Source organism: Triturus cristatus, chromosome 3_1 (assembly GCF_964204655.1).
Source record: "Triturus cristatus chromosome 3_1, aTriCri1.1, whole genome shotgun sequence".
Classification (NCBI taxonomy): domain Eukaryota; kingdom Metazoa; phylum Chordata; class Amphibia; order Caudata; family Salamandridae; genus Triturus; species Triturus cristatus.
Window position 1 is genome coordinate 220406203 of NC_140583.1, and position 20841 is coordinate 220427043.

The following is a 20841-nucleotide window of genomic DNA, read 5'->3' on the forward strand; positions in this document are numbered from 1 at the left end:
ACTCGCAGTCTAGCATTATGGAACTTATTATCGCCAGTAGGTAGCTATAGTTAGGACCTTGTTTCTATTCAAAAAGCGTTTTTTCTTTTGCCAATATCTTTGGCGCCGTTTGAAGAATCTTCATAAAATTCTCAAAATTAATGACTCGCTCCAATCAGCTCCTGTCTTGAAAGTTTCGGGGTGATTTGTCAAGTGGGGGCCGAGAAAAAAGAGGGGTCCCACTCCCAAATCATTTTCCCCATGTTAATTTCCATAGGAAACTTGAGACAAAATCAATCAATCAATCAATCATGTAACTTGTAAAGCGCACTACATACCCGGGCGGGTTTCAAGATGCAGAGGGGGGAGCTGTTAGTGGTCGAAGAGCCAGGTCCTGAGTAGTCTCCTGAAGGTCAGCAGGTCTTCGGTTTGACGTAGGTGGAGGGTGTTCCAGGTCTTGACGGCGCGATGGGAGAAGGATCTGCCTCCGGAAGTAGTTCTCCGGATGCGTGGGACCGTGGCCAGGGCATGGTCAGCGGAGCGGAGCTTTCTGTTGGGTACGTAGAAGGAGAGTCGGCTGTTGAGATAGGCTGGGCAGGTTTTGTGGAGTGCCTTGTGTGCGTGGATCAGGAGTTTGAAGGAGATTCTTTTGTTGACGGGGAGCCAGTGCAGGTTCTTCAGGTGGGGGTGATGTGGTTGTGGCGTGGGATGTCGAGGATCAGGCGTGCAGAGGCATTCTGGATTCTCTGTAGTCTGAGCTTGGACGAGGTTCCGGCGTAGAGGGCGTTTCCATAGTCGAGCCTGCTGCTGACCAGGCCCTGGGTGACTGTTTTCCTCGTGTTTGTCGGGATCCATCTGAAGATCTTGCGTAGCATGCGGAGGGTGTTGAAACAGGTGGAGGAGACTGCGTTGACTTGTTTGGTCATGGAGAGTTTCGAGTCGAGGATGACTCCCAGGTTGCGTGCGTGGTCGGTGGGGGTTAGGGGGGGCCCCAGTGATGTGGGCCACCAAGAGTCATCCCAAGCGGAGGGGTTGGACCCGAGAATGAGGATTTCCGTTTTGTCTATGTTCAGTTTGAGGCAGCTGTCCTCCATCCAGTCGGCGACGGCCATCATTCCCTGGTGGAGGTTGGATTTGGTGGTGAGGGGGTCCTTGGTGAGGGAGAGGATCAGCTCAGTGTCATTATCATAGGAGATTATGTTGAGGTTGTGGTGCCATGTAGACGTTGAACAGCGTTGGGCTGAGGGAGGATCCCTGTGGGATGCCGCAGATGATCTTGAAGGCCTCGGAGCGGAACGGGTGGTCCAGTCCAGGGCCTTGTTTTGGATCCCTGCGTCATGGAGGCGCGTGCGTAGTGTGCAGTGGCAGACGGTGTCGAAGGCGGCGGAGAGGTCTAGGAGGATGAGGGCCGCCGTTGACTAGCAGGATCCTGATGTCGTCTGTGGCGGCGATGAGGGCGGTCTCGGTGCTGTGGTTGCTGCGGAATCCTGATTGTGATGGGTCTATTGGGATCAACCATGCATTCATAAGACATATCTACTTGTTCAGCAATGGGCAGTATCTCTAGTTATCAATGACCACTGAGTTCACTATTTCTTCATTGACTGCACCTATTAATGTATACTCGAACTGAACCATATTTACATCATGATGAATGTTTTGCTGTTTATAACTGTTATGTGCCAATTATGTTTCTATGCAGATTTTAGGGCCTCAATGTCGGTATATTCTTGGTGCCTACCATTTAAGCACAAGATATATCCATAGAGTTTGAGCTTTTTCCTGATTCCATTTATGTGGTGTATCAATATCTATTCTTTCTGTTTGTTTAATTTATCTGTGTTATTATTCATTTTGAATCAGCTACTGGACATTTAAACACATCCCTCGATTTATTCTGCCACAGACTCGTTGATATACAGACAGGATAGTCTGTTTTCCTTCCCTGTCAACCACATTGCTCATTCAACCGCCATTTAGCGTCTGCACTACGCCGAGCGTCACGTGGCGCCAAGCGTGTGACAGCGCTACCATTCTTATACAGAGCTACCATTCTTATACAGAGCTACTACAATCATTCTCTCTTGGCCTTCTTGAATGGTGCACGCTGATTTAGTAGTGGTGAGTGTATGATATTTTATCTTTGTCACAAGAGTCAGCCCCTCGGAATTCCCTCCGCGGGTCTACCATGCCAGATTCCATTACACGGTAAGGTTCCATTTGTTTAATTCCAGTTGCCGTATTGAACATCTGACCTTATTTTAACGCTGTGCACTCCCTATATAATTTGTGTTCTGGTTTGTGTAGACCACGGGTCATTTGCGGTCTTTGCGTTCTTTTTCCCGTCTTTATGCGTAGACGATTAAATCAGTCACAACGTACACCCGTCTCCCTTGATTTTCCCATACTAGGGGCAGCGGCGTGTTTCAACTGTTCTTGACTCCTTCCAGGCGCATATTTCTTATGCTTTCTCCACTCCTTTTTATTAATCGAACCCCTTGTTAGCAAGCGGGTAGTTATTTCTCTGGTTATTTTTGGATTACTCACCATATTTAACACGGGGTTAGCTTTTTTTTCCCCCTTTCATCTCAATAACCCAATTATCAACATGTACACAGGGTCCTGTCCCCCAAGTTGATTACATGTCTTTCCTCTCACCGTACTCTTTTAGCATGACCCGTTTGATGGAATCAGGGCATTGCCAACCACAACTATTAAGAGGTTGTGTGACTACAGATTGTAGAACAATATCTACAAATTAATCTCAACCGCTACAGACATTAGAGTAAGTCTTCATTCATGTGAATCTTTATTCTCCTTTGCCATCTTTATTAATTTCATGGGCACTGAGAGACACCTTACTTTTGCAGGTGTGTTTTCACTCTTCCCCTCCCCCACATCGCTTTGGAGCCCTTGGGCCAACCCTGCCTGACAACATAAGTTGATGTGAGGCATCTTCTCTCAATTACGGTAACTTTTTAATCTCGCGCTATGTTTTTGCGCTTGTTGCAATCTGCAACAGTAATGACACAATCCATTTCCAATTCAACTCCCAGGTGCCCCGTACACCACTCGCACACCAGTCCTGAGGAAGACCCCGTTAGTAAGGCTTTGAAGAACCTACATACATCAAGGGGTCGAAACGTCGACACACCATCAGTGCCAGTACTATCAACAGTACTTGCTTTACTGTGATATCTTGTTGTATATGGTTCTGTGACTGCAACAATCAACAACGCGCTAAAAACTTTTGTGTTGTGATATTCACTATTACACCTCACTCCCTCACTTGAGTCACTATTCACTCCTTGTCACTTCTGTATTCGGGCACATAAATTATGTCTTTTTAAATATGAGCATTTATATGTCCTGTTTGAAATTGGATCATCGCTTCAGTATGATTAAACAACACTGTAGCCTAAGAAAGTTTTTCTTTGCCTAATTATTTCCTCTATATGATTATCTATGTTTGTTCTTCACAATTTTTTGATGTAATTTGACTGGGACCATCACTTTACATACTACAGCACCAGGGTGCAGCACACATTGCAGCAACTGATACACCACTGAGCTGACAACATAGACCGGGAGCAGGACCTGCTCTGCCTGCTAAGTGTCGGGTTACGGTGCTCAGTGAGTAATGTTTATTTTTGTTTTAAAAATATTCGAACATTTTATTTTTTGAAGAGCATACTCACTGGTAAGTTAAGCTTATGTGATGTGACTATTTATAAATATATATATATTCTACTTTTTTTCTATTTATAAAAATAAATATATTTCACACTGCTTAATAAGTGTGTATATTTTTTTCTCTGATGCAAATATGTATATATATAAAAAAATAAAAATAAAAATAAAAAATATATATATATATACATACTCCAAATTTGCCCTGCAAATGAGTCCGCACTCACAACCAGGTAAGCTGTCACCAACCTTTATTCAAACAGAAGCAAGCATTTTAGTGCAGAGATTTTCCCTTTCTGCTGCCTGCCTGACGTGTTTCAGAGAGCCTGTCTTCTTTCTCAAAGGCGCTTCAAATTGCAGTGTCCTGAATCCACGGTTGCCGCTTCTTGCTTTGTTTATTTAATTAGCCTCTGGTGTGCTCGCCTCTGATGTGCTTTTTCCAGCAAAGCATTCCAGTATTTGTGGTTTATTTTCATTTTGTACCCTCAATTGGGTTTTCAACATTTTCAACAATTAAAAAGGGAAAGAAGTACTGAAAGTCCTGCTTCCGTTACTTTTTCATGTACCTGCGTTGTCAATGACCTTGCATAATTCAAAGCCACGGTTCTTTCTTTTCCGGACGGTGCATCAACTCCACGACTGGACCTGCAGTGCTTAAACATACTCCAAATATACATGCACAACAATTTCCTCCTTCGCAAGAAAACACGGGGACACAGCGGGGTTTTCCAAGGCAGCGATTTATTGGAATGAAGGCTTAACGCGTTTCTGCGAACAACCTTTGTCAAATGCCTTAATGCTTGAGGTGATTTCCATTTGCTGTTTTTAAATGAGTATCTTCTTTCCCATTGGTGAGACAACAGCTGACTCAGTTCGCAGAGCGACGAACATGTAGTCCTCACCACGGACTACAAATCCCATGATACACTTTGTTTGGAAGCTGGGACAACGTCGCTCACTGCCCATTTGATTTCTGCAAACTCATGTGGTAAATATAGGTAATTTGATCTCCAAGCATAGTCATCTGTATTTACATTGGTTTGCCCCTGCCTCCATTACCGCACAATCACTGGCAAAATACATATATATATATATTTATATATATAATAGTTCACAGTTTCCTCACTGCGTGCCCCGGCCCAGGTGGCAGCAGAATGCACTTGAATGTAAGCTTTAATTCCAATAACAAAAGCATGCTTTTCCTGGCACTACAGAAAAAGAAAAAAAACGCACTCCAGTATTGTTTTGCTAAAAAATGTAATCCATTATTTCATAGTGCATGTAAGAAAGCATATAACCAAATTAGTTTTGGTGAACAAGTCACCGTGGCAAAGGCGACTTCTCTTTCCGTGGTGCCAGGAAAAGAGCACTTTATATACATGGAAACTTTGATCCTAACTATAACTACCTGCTGGCTACCACGAGTAGGTGAGATATATATATATAAACCTTTCTTCGAGCGATCCTCTATACCATGGATCAAGAAGGGGACGGACTCCACTTAGTTGTACCCAATTCTTTTATTTTTTGTTCGTGCGCTATGTCGCCATGATGCGTTTCGGGCTCAGCAGCCCTTGATCACATGACGTGCCCCTTGCATTTGTCCCATTTTTAAAGTGACAGTGCATTATTGCTTGCCATAGACATAGACAAAATATTACCATGACTTAAATGTTTACACACGCAAATTTGTACCAAACTAAATTGATGTAACTGTAGAATACATCACATGATTTTTATCCCATGACTCATGATTCATAAATATTGAGCTAATAGCTCACATATTATAAAGTGCACTTGTGTTTGTATAAATACATAAATAGACTGCACATATAAAATCAGAGCAATATAATTGGTAAAAACATGTAAAAACCATATTGTTGATAAATATTGAGCAATCATTAGCAGCATGGTTAATTCTGACTGTGCAAAAACGGCAAATAAAGTGCAAAAATGTGCGAACCTGTGCAATAATATTACCTGTGCAAAATCAAATTTACAACCAAATAGGTTAATTTACAGATCCATCTATAAATCCTAGTTTATAAGGATGGAATGAAAATCAAGGAAAAAGGAGACAAGGGGAAGAGGGAGAGAGGAAACGAAAAGGAAAATACCAACATATATATAAATATATATTGTTTAAAAATTACATTTGCTGAGATTGGAGAGCCTTGGGAAAAGAAGTCTATGTCTTATGTTGCTTATTAAGGGATATTGATTTGCTTAATTTATTATAGACTTCCTAAAGCCACGTGTACATATATATATATGCGGTCTGCGGTACGGGCTGAGGAAAAGGTTAGATGATCGTCGAAAGGTTGAGAGATCTTATCAAGGATCAGTAGACTGAGGACTGATAAAGAATACACTCTGATTTTGAAGATATATTTTAGCTGTGCAACAAGTATACATGAATAATTAAGGAACCTATACTTAGAAAACGGAGACTTTACTAATGGGAGAACTTTTTCCAAAATACAAGGCAAGAAGTGAGATTAGCGACTTAACTGAGCCCTGAAGAAGCGCAGTGTGCGCGAAACACGTGTTGGCTTTACTGTGATACTTGTATGTAAATCTGAACATAAAGGAAAAAGAAGGCATCACTGTGATTCTTATATGTAAATTTCTATAAAGAAAATAAGAATAAACATCAGAAGATGAATACATAAGAAGACTCATATATTGTTTCTTTGCTTGTAATATGAAACTATCTCAGATTTGTTTGTCATTGAAACAAAAACCGGACAGTGGATCAACTGAGCAAAAGGCACCAATTCCAAAGAATAGACCAAAATATATAATTTTTAACCAACAAGTGAGAAACTTTCTGTGTGCAAAACTCACAAAAGGCTCTTACTGTCCAGAAGAGCCACCCTGTAACACAGGGTCAATAGAGCAAATGGACATATATTGTGGTTGCACCACTAATGATCAATATACTTGAAGAGTTCACAGTAGATCCATGAATTATTTAATTGTCCATCTTTATTGATATAACATCTTCTTGTTTTTAGGAAAAACACAGCCAACGCGTTTAGTTCTCAACAGAGAAATTCTTCAGGGCTGTAAAATTAAAACATAGATAAAAACCAACACTGTTTGTGACATACATAAAAATATACAACATAAAATCACATAAAACACCATATTTAGAATGAAAAACTAGATTGGGACATCACATGAACACAAAACGAGGAGGTACAAAGATCACCTTTACATGTCCCAAGAGTGGTATATATCAACACAATCAATTCAAAAGGATTGACCCATGTATGACCACACATAAATGATAACCTCCCACAAATTGATTCCAACATTCCCAAGGAAAATTAGAACCTCTATCGCCCATAAAAAATTGATTCTAAGGCTATTAGGAGCCAATGAATACATTTGTCGCAAAAAACATCCATCTATATGTGTACAGACCCGTGCATACTTAATTGTTTATTTAGAAAAGAAAAGAACACTATAAAAGAGATACAAACGAGAAAAAGCAAAATAAGTAAGTGAGAGACAAGCAAAACAAAAAGTCATAACTAACATCAAAATAACGTACCATTCTTAATATCCACGGAAGTGCCAAATGAAAATCTATGACCATGTTGTCTCAATCCAAAACGTATTGTCCGCTCATTGAATTTGAGTCAGCTAAGGGGTAAGCCCAACGAGAAACCAAAGATAAAAACTAAGTCGGAGCCACCAAGGAGAACATCACGCATTTGTGCATGTTTTAACCATAAATAAACGTAAGACATCAATATCCGACCTACCTTCTAGGTTGAAAGGATAATTAAAGCCACATATGAAACTTTCCTGGTATTGACGAGATCCAAAAATCAATGTGATATGATAGTATATATATATATATATATATATCTTATCTACTGGCGGTCGCCAGTAGATAGTTATAGTTAGGACCGTGTTTCCATAGGAAATCTGAAAATTCTATTCTGAATAACTTTGGCGCCGGTTGACGAATCCTCGCGAAATTTTCAAAACTAATGGGGCGCTTCGCTCAGCTCCTACCCTGAAAGTCTCGGGGTGATTCGTCAAGCGGGGGCTGAGAAAAAAGGGGGGTCCCAAAACGCGTTTTCCCCATGCATTTTCCCATAGGACCTTTAGTCGAAGGTACAGCCCGAACGGCTGAACAGAATTACTTGAAATTTGGCAAAGAGGTAGTCCTCAGGTCAGGCATGTGCCTTTTGCATATATGGTGTCAATCTGTTCAGTAGTTCCTGAGAAAATTGCAGTTAAAAGCACATAAATATCTACAAGCGCGCACCGTGCGCGCATCGTGCGCGCATCGTGCGTGCACCTTAACGTGCGCGAGCGTAATTCTGATTGGTGGTTACATGTCAGTCAACGTTCGAATCGGTCGAAATCAGGAAGTGTCGGCCGCCATTTTGTGTGTTGTGTGTTGTGTGTGTGACAGGGGAAAAGAAAGGTGGAGAACGTGAAAAGGGGGCAGGGCAGAGCGTTCCAGACCCCCTAGCCTATGTCAGGGGTCCCTGAAGGACCCCGAAGAGTGAAACATTTTTTTTATTTTTTTTTCAAAAAATCGCGGGGTGCGCCACTGTGCGCGCACAGTGCGCGCATGGTGAAAAACCTTAAAAAAAAAACCACACATTTTAAACGAGTGTAAAATAAATATATAAAAAATATAATGAAACATACATAACCTAGCATTTAATAAACCTTACAAATTCACTTAGAAAAACCATAGGTTTCACACACGTTATAGTTAGAAATTAGCATTTAAAAAACCTTGCAAATTCACTTAAAAAACCATAGGTTTCACACATGTTATAGTTAGCTGGACATTTCACTCGTAAAAAACCATTGAAATTCCACCGTTATAGTTAGTTCAGATAACTATAACTCGCGTGACCGCCACTCTATCACAAGGATGATGACATCAGTGATTTCATGAGTGATGCCACTGACCATGGCATGAGTGATGTAATATGTGACATCATCAGAAGTGGATTGCGGGCGCGCGAGTTATAGTTATCTGAACTAACTATAACGGTGGAATTTCAATGGTTTTTTACGAATGAAATGTCCAGCTAACTATAACATGTGTGAAACCTATGGTTTTTTAAGTGAATATATATATATTTAAAATCAATTAATGGGGTTCATATAACAAATGTTCAAACCAATTACTCATAGTACGCATAATTAATCCATAAGAGAATTAATATATGTGAAAATACATTTTCAAGTTATAAACAAAAAATACAAATCTGGGGATGTAAGTGCTGCAATACAAGCTAAGTGGGCGGATTCACGAGAGGGTGAGCACCTAGGTTTTTGTTGATTAGAGATTGAGGTAGGGGATGCAATATCTTGAATAAAGTCAGTTATGCATTATTTAGAATGTTTCTCAAATTTAATTAGTTTTAAAGGTCACTTGGCCAGATTCGGTGCCAATCATGTCACTGATTTTGCAAAAAGAGGAATCTGTGTCACATACCATTGTGTTTGGTATATTGGACACAACTCTGGAGAATCTTACGTGAATCTGTCCACTTGGCTTGTATTCCGGCAGTTACATCTCCAGCTTTGCATTTTTTGTTCATAACTTGAAAATGTCTTTTTCACATATATTAATTCTATTATGGATGCATACTATGAGTAATTGGTTTGGATATTTGTTTTATGCACCCCTTTGATCTCTGTGAGAACTGGTGATAGTAGTTTTTTTCTATGTTTTTCACCATGTATGTTATTTTTATGGTGGATGGGGCTCAGTATGCAAATGAGTCAGTGACGAAGACCTGTTGAGGTTGAAACTCACTGACAAAAATAAACTGAATTGAAAGTGGAGTGCTGTGTGCAAATTCTTTGTGCCCCACTGATCCGTGAGGCTTCCGCGCTTCATTTCCAATGGCCTGCCCAGTGGGCCAGGTCCCAAGGGCATGTCTAAAGTATGTAGGAGGGAGGAGCATGGGGCCCCCCACCTAGGAGTCCTACAGCCAGAGGAACACCACCTCCCCGGGGCATTCTTAATAATTCTCCTCAGGGTAAATGTTTTAGTAATGCGGGGGTCTGCAAGGCCCCCTGGAGCCCCAGGGACTGCCACCCCGAGGCTGTGACCTGCAATGAAGGGGGCTGCATGGCCCCCCTTGTGGAGCAATAGATGGCCCAGGGGACCACCACACCCCCTGGGCTGGCTCCCGCTATGTCCAGGACGAAGCATTTGCTATGGCTTGGCGGGAAATTTACTGCTTCTGCCAAGCCATAGCAAACTATGCTCTCTTTCAACAAGTGAGAGCATTGGAAATACTCTTGCTTGCTGAAAGCGAGCACAATTGCTTTTGCAGAGAGGGAGCTACATGTTAATAGCTCCCTCTCTGTCAAAATGCCAGCTCCCTCAGGAGGTGGTGAGCCGGCATGGACTGCTGCTGCTTTAAGGCTCCCTCCTTGGTCCCCGACACTACAATGTTGGTGTATTGGGTAGAACCAGGGCACCGACAAGTGAGGCCGGACCCCGAGTCCTGGGGTCCCTGGGGCCAAATTTGGCCCAGGAGTGGCCCGTCCCTAAATAATAAAAAGCAATTTGAATAAAGGACCCGCAAGTCACCAGAAGCCCCACCTCCTTTTACCACCACTCTGCAAACACGGCCACTAGTGCATTTCTTGTTAAGGGATGAAGTCACCTTGGCTCCAGAGGGTCTTTGGGGGCCATCAAGCACTCTTAATACTTCCAGTAAGTCCCATAGAGTACAATTATTGAGAGGACTTCAGAAGCCACGCCCCATTTCTGCACCACTCTGCAAATGCGCCTCCGGGTGCACTTCTGGTTGGGGGATGAAGTCCCCTTGACTCCTTCAGGGTCTTTGGGCCAACAAGCCCTCCTGTTACCTGCAGTAAGTCCCACAGAGGGTGACTGCTGAGAGGACTTCGGAGGCCACGACCCCTTTCTCCACTACTGTGCAAACATGCCTCCTGGTGCACTGCTAGTTGGGAGATGAAGTCCCCTTGGCTCTAGAGTATCCTTGGGGGCCAACAAGCCCTCCTGTTATCTGCAGTAGGTCCCACACAGTAAATTTGCTAAGAGGTGTTCGTAGGCCACGCCCCTTTTATCCACCACACTGCTAGTTGGGGGATGCAGTTGTTTTGGATGCAAGGGTTCTTGGGAGCCCAGAAGCCCTCCTGTTACCTCCAGTAAGTCCAACAGAGCAGGATTCCTGGGAGCTGATTGGAGGCCTGCCCCTTTCTCTGCCACTCTGCGAACACAACTACTAGTTAAAAAAACATAGAAATTAACTTAAAAACAAAAGGTTACCGGGACGTTATAGTTAGGAAATAGGTTTTTGAAAAACCTTAGTAACTCACTTAAAATACTAAAGGTTACAGGGACGTTATATATAGGCTCAGATTTCACTCATAGAAAACCAGTGAAATTCGGCAGTTAAATTTACCTGAGCTAACTATAACTTATTGCCTCGCAATACACTGTTGATTACCTCACATATTACATCACTCATGACGTGGTCAGTAACATCACTGATGACATTTCAGATGATAACACTGATGACATTATCCACAAAACCACTGAAGCCCCATACAACCTCTCGCACATCGATTCACATACCCACACAACCACTCACATACTCCTTTACAGACCCATACCAGTTCTCACACACCCAGTCACTCCTCCATAGAGTCACTCACACACCCACTCACTCACTTGTACAGCAACTCATACAACCATTCACTCAACCATACATCCATTCATACAAACAGTCACTCACCTGTACAGTCAGTCACATAGTCACACACTTACTCATGCAGTGACTCACACACCTACTTATTTACATACACAGTCACTTACATGCCCACTCACTCACCCATAAAGTCTTTGAACACAGCCACTCACTCACCCATACAAGCTCTCACACACCCACACAGCCACTTACATACCCATTCACATATCCATACAAGCTCTCACACATCCACTCACTCACCCATAGAGCCATTTACACAGACACTTACTCTCCAATACAGCCACTCACACACCAACTCACATAATCAAATAGCCACTCACTCATCCGCACTGCCACTTACACACACTGTCACTCACTCACACAGCCATTCAGACACCCACTCACTCATCCATATTGTCACTACATATCCACTTGCCCACCTACCCATGTAAAGAGCCACTAACACCACCACTCACTCACCCATAAAGCCACTGACACATCCACTCACTCACCAGTACAGTCACTTACACAGCATCACACTCATCACACAGCTACTCACACACCCACTTATACACCCATACAGCCACTCACACCCATACACATAAGTATACATACAGTCACACAGCCACTCACATGATATTTGTTAGAAGTAGCATCACTCAGTGGTAGTGCACCTAGTATACTAACTTAACATTTGCAGTAGGTTAGTATAAATGTTTAACACCCATAAACTCTTAAAAACACTTACACTGACTTGATGATCTCATCAGTTGTTGTCATTTGAGATATCATATGTGATGTCATGAGTAATGTCACTGACCATGTCATGTGTAATGTGATGTGTGAGGTACTAAGCAATGCATTGTGGGGCGTAAGTTATAGTTAGCACATTAGCCAAATTTCACTGGTTTTGTACAAGTGAAATCTAATCCTAACTATAACGTCTATATATATATTCACTAAAAAACAAAGGTTACAGGAATATTATAGTTACACTGACATTTTACTCATACAAAATCAAGAAATTCAGTTATTATATTTAGTGAGCTAACTATAACTTGCGCCCCATTGCACTGATTATGGCCTCACATATTACATCACTAATGACTTGGTCAGTGACATCACTGATGACATCTTAAATGACATCATCCACAAAATCTGACACACCCACATGAACCCCCATAAAACCTTTCATACACCCACTCCAACTTCTACACTACCATTTTCAAACCCCTTCACACCAAAACCAGTACTTACACAGCTACTCACTGCTTCATAGATCAACACACACATCCACTAATTCCCCCATACAGCCACTCACACACCAACTCACTCACTAATTCAGTCACTGACATATCCAGTCATACACTCATACAGCCACTCACACATTGAGTTAGACACCCATAGAGCTACTCACTCACCTATACAGTCAATCACACAGCCACTTGCTCACCCATACAGTTACACACACACTCACTTACTCATACAAGTTCTAACACCTACTCACTCACCTATACAGTCAGTCTCACATGCAATCACTCGCCCATACAGTTACTTGCATACCCCATCACTCACTTATACTGACTTTCACATACCCAGTTACTTACCCATACACCACTGACACATGCACTCACTCACCAACACAGCCATTCACACACTCACTCACCCATACAGCCCCTCACACACCCACTCACTCACCCATACAGCCACTGACTCACCCACTCACCCATCCACTCACAAAGACACTCAACCAAACATAGAGGTACTCAGACAACCAATAACTAACCCATACAGAAACTCACGTACCCACTCACACACCCATACAACCACTTAGACACCAACTGACAGACAGACACAGACATTAGCACAACCAGTCACTCACCCATACATTCACTGAGACACCTAATCACTCACTTATACAGTTTGTCATGCACACACTGAATCGTCCAAATCAGGCACTCATACACCCACTGATTCACCAGCACACCTAGGTATATAAATGTAACACTCATAAATGTTTTAAAAACACTCACAGTCACTGGATGATGTCATCAGTGATGTCATCAGAGATCTCATTTGAGATGTCATCAGTGATGTCATGAGTGATATCACTGACCATGTCATGAGTGATGTAATATGTGAGCTCAAAGCAGTGCATTGAAGGGTCACAAGTTATAGTTAGCTCAGCTAACTATGATGCTGAATTTCTCTCGTTTTGTACAAGTAAAATGTAAGTCTAACTATAACGTCTGTGTAACCTTTGGTTATTTCAGTGACTTTCTAAGGTTTTTTAAATTCCATTTCTTATCTGGAGTCATGCATAATGTCCCCTCACATTGACATTCTATCCTTTTTTCTTCCCTTCCCCCACTCCTGTAGCTCTATTTCCACAGTGACCATCACTATAACCAATCATACATCTACTTATTTTACTTACACCATCCAATGGAATGTGATATGTAAAATTTCCTTGCTAGAGTGTAGGCCGGAGGCAGCGGTCAGCAAAGGCCCACAGGCAGGTGACGTTGATTTGAGCTGCACAGATTGGGAGCATTTGGTCTTCTTAACCCATTATAGTCTCTTACACAATTTGCGTCGCTACTAATGTTGAATTATGAACCATGTAACTCCAGTGTAGGGCGGAGGCAGTGGTCAGGATGGGTGCACAGTTACGTGGCGTTGAGTTGAGCTGCACAGTTAATGGCACCTGGAGTACTCAGCGTGTGCGCACCCTGCGATGAGACGTGGTCCCGGCAGGCCGCACTGGGAGCAATGTGTTTTTTCTAATGAATTCTGCATTGATAAGGCCACGTGGCGATGACTTTTGGTACAGTGAGCTAGTAGTACCTGAAGCACACAGTGTGTGCGCACCCTGCGATGATGCGTGGTCTGGGTGGGCCGCACTGGGAGCAACGTGTCTTGCAAACTGGACTGCGATATCTGCAATCGCCCCTACATCTGAATTGTGAGCCGTGCTGTCCGTAGTATAGATCGAAGGCAGTAGTCGGTACAGTCATATGTTTGCGGTGCTGTGCCGCTGGGGCCTTGTGTCGAGGAGGCCCGCGATTATGGCGGCTGCCACGGGCCAGGGTGACTGCTGCCGTTCTGACAGACTCGTTGGTCTTCCCACAAGTGAACCACGCCTAGGGCCTGGTCTATTTATTCATATTCCTATGCTGGAGTGGCGTACATTGGAGCAGCCCACTCCGCTTCGGCTTCCAGGGGGGACAACAGAGCTACTTGACCGAGATCTTCCCCACTGCCTGAGGTAACATGGTTGCATCCACTGTGCACTACACTACAAGTACCAATAGTATATCTCCACATGGAGAGGTTTGTGCTTTGCATAGTGAGGTCTGTGCAGCACATGAGCGTTACACTTGGCATTGTGTGCTTTATCAGTGATGGGTAACTTGCCTCCTTCATATATAGTTGGCTGCTCATCTCGCAACATTCAGCTATTGTGTGGCTGAGGGGCATGGTGTTTTGGGAAGGTCCGTTGTTCTGTTTTGTGCTGCCTCGGTGGTAGTAGGGGGGGTGGTCCAGGGGGGAGGTTCTGGTGGTGGTGGGGCTGGGTGATGTGGCGTTGTTGGGTGTCGGAGCTGCATGATCAGTAGCTGTCTCACGTGTTGGTCTTTAGATGTGGCTGTAAGTTGGGTCGAAATAACGGAGTAGATAGACGACCTCCTTACACCAGTTAAAGGTTGATGTTAATTTGTTACTGCTAACTCGGCTTATCGCCTGCTTTTTGGATCGCATTGCAGATTTGTCTGGTCATTGAAAATATGGGGAAGTGGTGTTTTTTTTGCATGGGAATGCCTACTGTGCATTTCATTTACGTTAGATGTGGCTCTTGTTTGTGGTAATTTTGTTGGTGTAAGGTATTGATGAAAGAGTGGTGAGATTTGCAGTTTTTACCAAGTTGAGAATGGGATGATAATTAAAAAACACAGAAATAAAGATAGGTTTAATGAACGTTATAAATAGAAATTAGCATTTAGAAAACCTTTGAAATTCACTGAAAAAACCATAGGTTTCAGGGATTTTATAGTTAGAAATTAGTATTTTAAAAACTTTTAAAATTCACTGAAAAAACCATAGGTTTCAGGCACGTTGTAGTTAGAAATTAGCATTTAAAAAACCTTAGAAATTCACTCAAAAAACCATAGGTTTCAGGGATGTTGTAGTTAGGAATTAGCATTTAAAAAAACCTTAGAAGTTCACTGAAAAAAAACATAGGTTTCAGGGACGTTATAGTTAGTTAGACATTTGACTCATATAAAACCAGAGCAATTCGTCTATTATAGTTAGTTTAGCTAACTATAACTCACGCCCCCGCAATGCACTGCTGATGACGTCACATATTACATCACTCATGACATGGTCAGTGACATCACTGATGACATCACTGATGACATTACTGATGACATCATCCACGTGAAAATCAGATGCACCTGATCAGACCCTAATATAACACTTGATACACCCAGTCAAAAATACAGACTACAATTTTCGAAACCGTGAACACACCAACACCAGTTCGTGCATATCCACTCTCTAATTTGTAGGTCTACACACATTCATTCATTCACCTATACACTCACTAGTCAGCCATCAATACGCATTATCATATCCAGTCACATATCTATACAGACACTCACACACTGCCTCTCATTCTTAGAGTTATTCACACACCTAGTCAGTAATGGAAATAATCAATAACACTTTCATTTATTCACCTGTACAGTATACACATACCACGTCACTTATTTAAACATATACTAACACATACTTACACTCTAATACACTAACTAATACAAGGACACACTGATCCATACAGGCACTCTCACAATCACTCATTCTTACATATAGTCATTTATATAGTCCAACACGCATATATACTTCCTTTCACATATGGAGTTACTCACATGTACCACTGAGGCATCCATTCACTCACCGAGACACTCATACACACACTCACTCAGCCATACAGACCTTCACAGATACAGACTTGAACACATGTACCTAGTGAATTAGCCCTCACACATCTATGCAGAGAGTCACACCACCCACCCACCCACGCAGACACTCAGGTACTCATACAGGTACTCAGACAAGCAATGAATAGCTCATATAGATCCTCATTTAGTTGCTAACCAAACCATGGAACTGCTTACACACCAAATAACAACCTAAACTGTGTGAATGTCTATATCAGTCGCTAACACATGCATTAAGCAAGACACAATTAATTAATCACTTATACAGTTAGTCACACACCTATTTAATCATTCATCCTGAGTCTTATACACTCATTCATTCTTCAATACACCTTAGGCATATTTCTATTTATAAAACATATTTAAACTTTACAGAAACACACATTCACTGGATGATTTAATCAGTGATGTCATCAGTGATGTCATTTGAGATGTCATTAGTGATGTCATCAGTGATGTCACTGACCATGTCATGAGTGATGTAATATGTGACGTCATCAGCAGTGCATTGCTAGGGCGCGAGTTATAGTTAGCTCAACTAACTATAACAGGCGAATTTCTCTGGTTTTATTTGCGTCAAATGTCCAACTAACTATAACGTCCCTGAAACCTATGGTTTTTTCAGTGAATTTCTAAGGTTTTTTAAATGCTCATTTCTAACTATAACGTGCCTGAAACCTATGGTTTTTTTCAGTGAATATATATATATCTTGGTCCAGTAGAAAGTTGGGAGACGAAACGCGTAGACCATTCTTAACTGTTTGATTTGAACTATGGTGTGCTAAATAAACACTTTAAAAAAAGAATACCTCTTGTCGGTGCCGTGAACTCGCTCGCCGTCTGGAGGAGCGGAGAATCTTTGAACATATATATATTTCGAAGGATTTCTGTTATCTATTGGATTTTGCTGCAAAGATCCCCAGTGACAACGCGCCCTTCGTTCAGGCGTACAGCGAGCAAGTGCAGAAGCAACCCATTTCTGGAGGAGTGCGTACTTGGCAGTGAGTCTGCTGTTGGTGAAAACTAAAATATCAAAGGGGTTTCCTCATACCCTGGTATGCACCAATACATATATATGTCTTTCACTTGCCTGCAAGATACTCAGGGACTCATTTATGAGGTTTTGGCGGAGAGCAGCACCGCAAGGAATCTTGCTGTACTACCCTGAGTCAAAACAAAAAGGGCGGAATGTGCATATCTATATGATATGGTGTGGTCCTATCATTTTCCCCTGTGTCGGCGCACAATGGGCTGCCATGTGAGAATGCAGGCAACCTTGCACCATGATGCTAGGGTCCTGTGTTGCGATTATGATTGATTTTGTGCAGGAAGGGACACATTCCAGCACAAAATCATTCAATTCAGGTGAGTTCGTCTTTCCATGTGTGCTGCAGTATGCAACACACATAGAAAAAGGAAAAAATAAGGAGAAATTAAAACATTTCTCCTCATTGCGCCTGCCTAACGCTAGGGTGGCGTTAGATTCTGATGCATTTCCTTGTTTACGATTTCTCATAAATCTGGGAATGCTTCAGATTCCATGGGACCTGCATGGGAACACACACAGCAACACCTATGGAACGCCCCTCTCATGCATTGTTCTGTGTGAAAGAGGCACATATTTACTAGGCCATGACAAGCCACGTAAAGTGGCTTTAAGTGGCCTTGTAAATATGCCACGGCACATTGCGCCACCGGAATGTAAAAAAAGTAATGTTCTGGCGGCGCAAAAGTGCCGCAAGGTGGAGGCCCTAACAGTTTAAGGTATGTGTGGTAAAGTCATATGCAAGTGTGGTAAATCCATATGCATGCATGGTAATGACTTGCATGGTAAAGGCATGCGTGGGAAAGGCATATGCATGGTAAAGGATACGTGATAAAGGCATGCATGGTAATGGCTTGCATGGTTCCATCGTACATCCCTGTAATAGTAGCTTTCTATTGTTTTGCCACTGCACTGACACAGGCAACTTCTGGAGTGAACCAGGAGGTGGTAGACTCAATGTAGTTTGGGAGAATCACTGTACGCTCTTGTGTCTGCATCTGAGTCGTGTGCCATTTGGAGGTTGATGATGCTGGCACACTGCAGGGAACAAGGCTGTTTTGTGTAAAGCTGCCAACCTCTTCTTCCTCATAGCCTCCTTCTATCACCATGATGAGAGATGTTTCTCCTCTCTCATCACCTCCACCACCAACCTTTTTAAGATGCTTCTCATACCTGAATGATTGATTTTTTTTCATATGGGTTGTTTGGCCTTTAGTATCATAGTGTGAACCTGGCTTACCGTGAGGAATACTTGTGAGTCAAATGAAGCATACTGCAATGTTATCCCACTGCTTGCTAATTGTGAAGAAGAGCCAAACTAGTGAGGAGCAGTTTTTTAGTGTTCCACTGCCAATACCTGAAGAACTAGTGGCAGGTGGGTGAGTTGTGTGCCTCTCTGTAGTGTGTACTTCGAATGAGGTAGTGGTGGGTGCAGGTCTTTGGGAGAGCTTACAAATAATGGAGGCTGGTGGTGGTGAAACCAGTCCAACATTCCTCTCAGCAGGTTGAATAGGAGGGGGTTTTCTCAATGTCCTCTGAGCCACCTTGCATACTAACATTCACTATCTCATCCTCATCACTGTTACTTATCATAATTCTAAGGCTGAGGGACTTTCCTTTTCCCTTGTCTCTCATGGTGGGTCTTGGACTCAGTTGAGGTCCATTCCATGTCCAGATCATCAGAAAGGGGCTTGGAGAAGAGGATGGAGTAGTCTTTTTTTTACTTGCTGGAGATCATGAAGCCAGTGGTTCAGGAGCTACATCTTCCACAGCAGGAAGCTCAACCTCCTATTCTACTCCTACTTCAGGAAGAACTGTTGCAGGCTCTGGCTCCTTTTGCCACTTAGCTTGAATTTCTGAGACGATTGGATACTTTGCGGCTGAGACAAATCCAATTCAGACTCACTGCTCAATGCCATGACAGCGGTGGCTGCCTCGCTGAGAGACAAGGGCTTGGGCTTAGGTTGGGGTGGTGCTGTTGATTTGGGAGTGCTGATTCCAGCCTCCCGCCCAAAGGACGGTATGGCAGGCACATCATGTTTCCTGAAAATGGTGGAGGGCGGCACATCAGTGGTGGCAATCTCCTTCTTCTTATCCTCCTCACTGGCCACTTTCTTAGCGGGAACACCTTTCTTTGGGGACATTTTCAACCTCTCTCAGTTGGTACTTTGCACACACAGGAGCAGAGGAGGACTCAGGTGGTGTGGTGTGGTGTCACCTTCTGCCAATCTTCTGTCTTGCAGTACTGTGGGTGATGTCTGTTGTGCACTTAAAAGCAAACAAACAAGAAAAACATTCAGTGAAACATGACATTTTTGCAGTTTAAATTATGTATACAGACAATATAATTTAGAATTACCTCAAATATTTAACAATAGAATATCCATTCCAATCCAAACCATAACATAATATTTCAATTAGGATAACAACATACATATTTAAAAGTTAGTTTTATGTGCCTCTAAGGCCAATGAGATGCCTGTGGCAGGAGTGGGGTACACGGCAAGATGAAATAATCTTTAAAAAAAAGGAATGCTGGTGTGCGCCTATGGCAGAAAGGGGGGGCTGGAATTATTGGAATAATCAGTAAAAAAATGAATGCTGGTGAGCGCCAGTGGTAGGCAGGAGGTGCAGGGGAAAATGGAGTAATCCTTAAAAAATGTATGCTATTGTGCACCTATGGAAGGCAGGGAATGTAGGGAAAAATGACATAATTCTTAAAAAATTTATGTTGTGTGCGCCTATGGCCTAATAGACCTATGGCAGGCACGGGGTGCAGGAAAACTTGGTATAATCCTTATTAATGCTGGTGTGCGACCATGGCCTAAGAGACCTATGCCGAGGAGAGCTTCAGGAAAAAAATTAATAATCCTTAAAAATGCTGGGGTGTGCCTGTGGTCTACGAGACCTATGATAGATAGGCACAGGGTGCAGGGAATATGTGAATATTCCTTAAAAAAATAATGCTGATGTGTGCCTATGGCCTAAGAGACCTTGGGCAGGCAAGTGGTGAAGGGGAAATGGAATAAAGTATTGCAAAAACTAAGGACCCCCTGCGCAGTGGTGTTACGAACTTGAGGGGCCCCCCTGCAAAGTACATGCAGGGGGCCAGCTAGGCTCTACACTCAGTCCTTAGCTCTTTGCCCAGGGACCTACCAGTGCCTGAGAGCCCCCTGGATCTCTGCCCCCGCACATCAGGGGCTGTGGGGGCATTGTTACGCCATTGCCCCTGCTTAGGATCAGTCAACGGGGTAGGGAACACAAGCTAACAGATACAAAAGAGAACCCCCGTCTGACCTTATTAATTAATTTTCATACATCTTCAATTTAATATGAATGTGTTAGAAGCTCAGAACCATTTTTATTAACATCAATACATTTTTTTTATCACTTCGAATAATACATCCGTTTA

The 20841-nt window shown here is 42.7% G+C and overlaps 1 long non-coding RNA gene across 2 annotated transcripts in view; it reads left to right on the forward strand.

The window, feature by feature from the left end:
• The window catches only part of LOC146859962 (uncharacterized), an 85713-nt gene that overhangs the window by 54340 nt on the left and 10532 nt on the right, over positions 1–20841 (forward strand). The window lies entirely within an intron of this gene.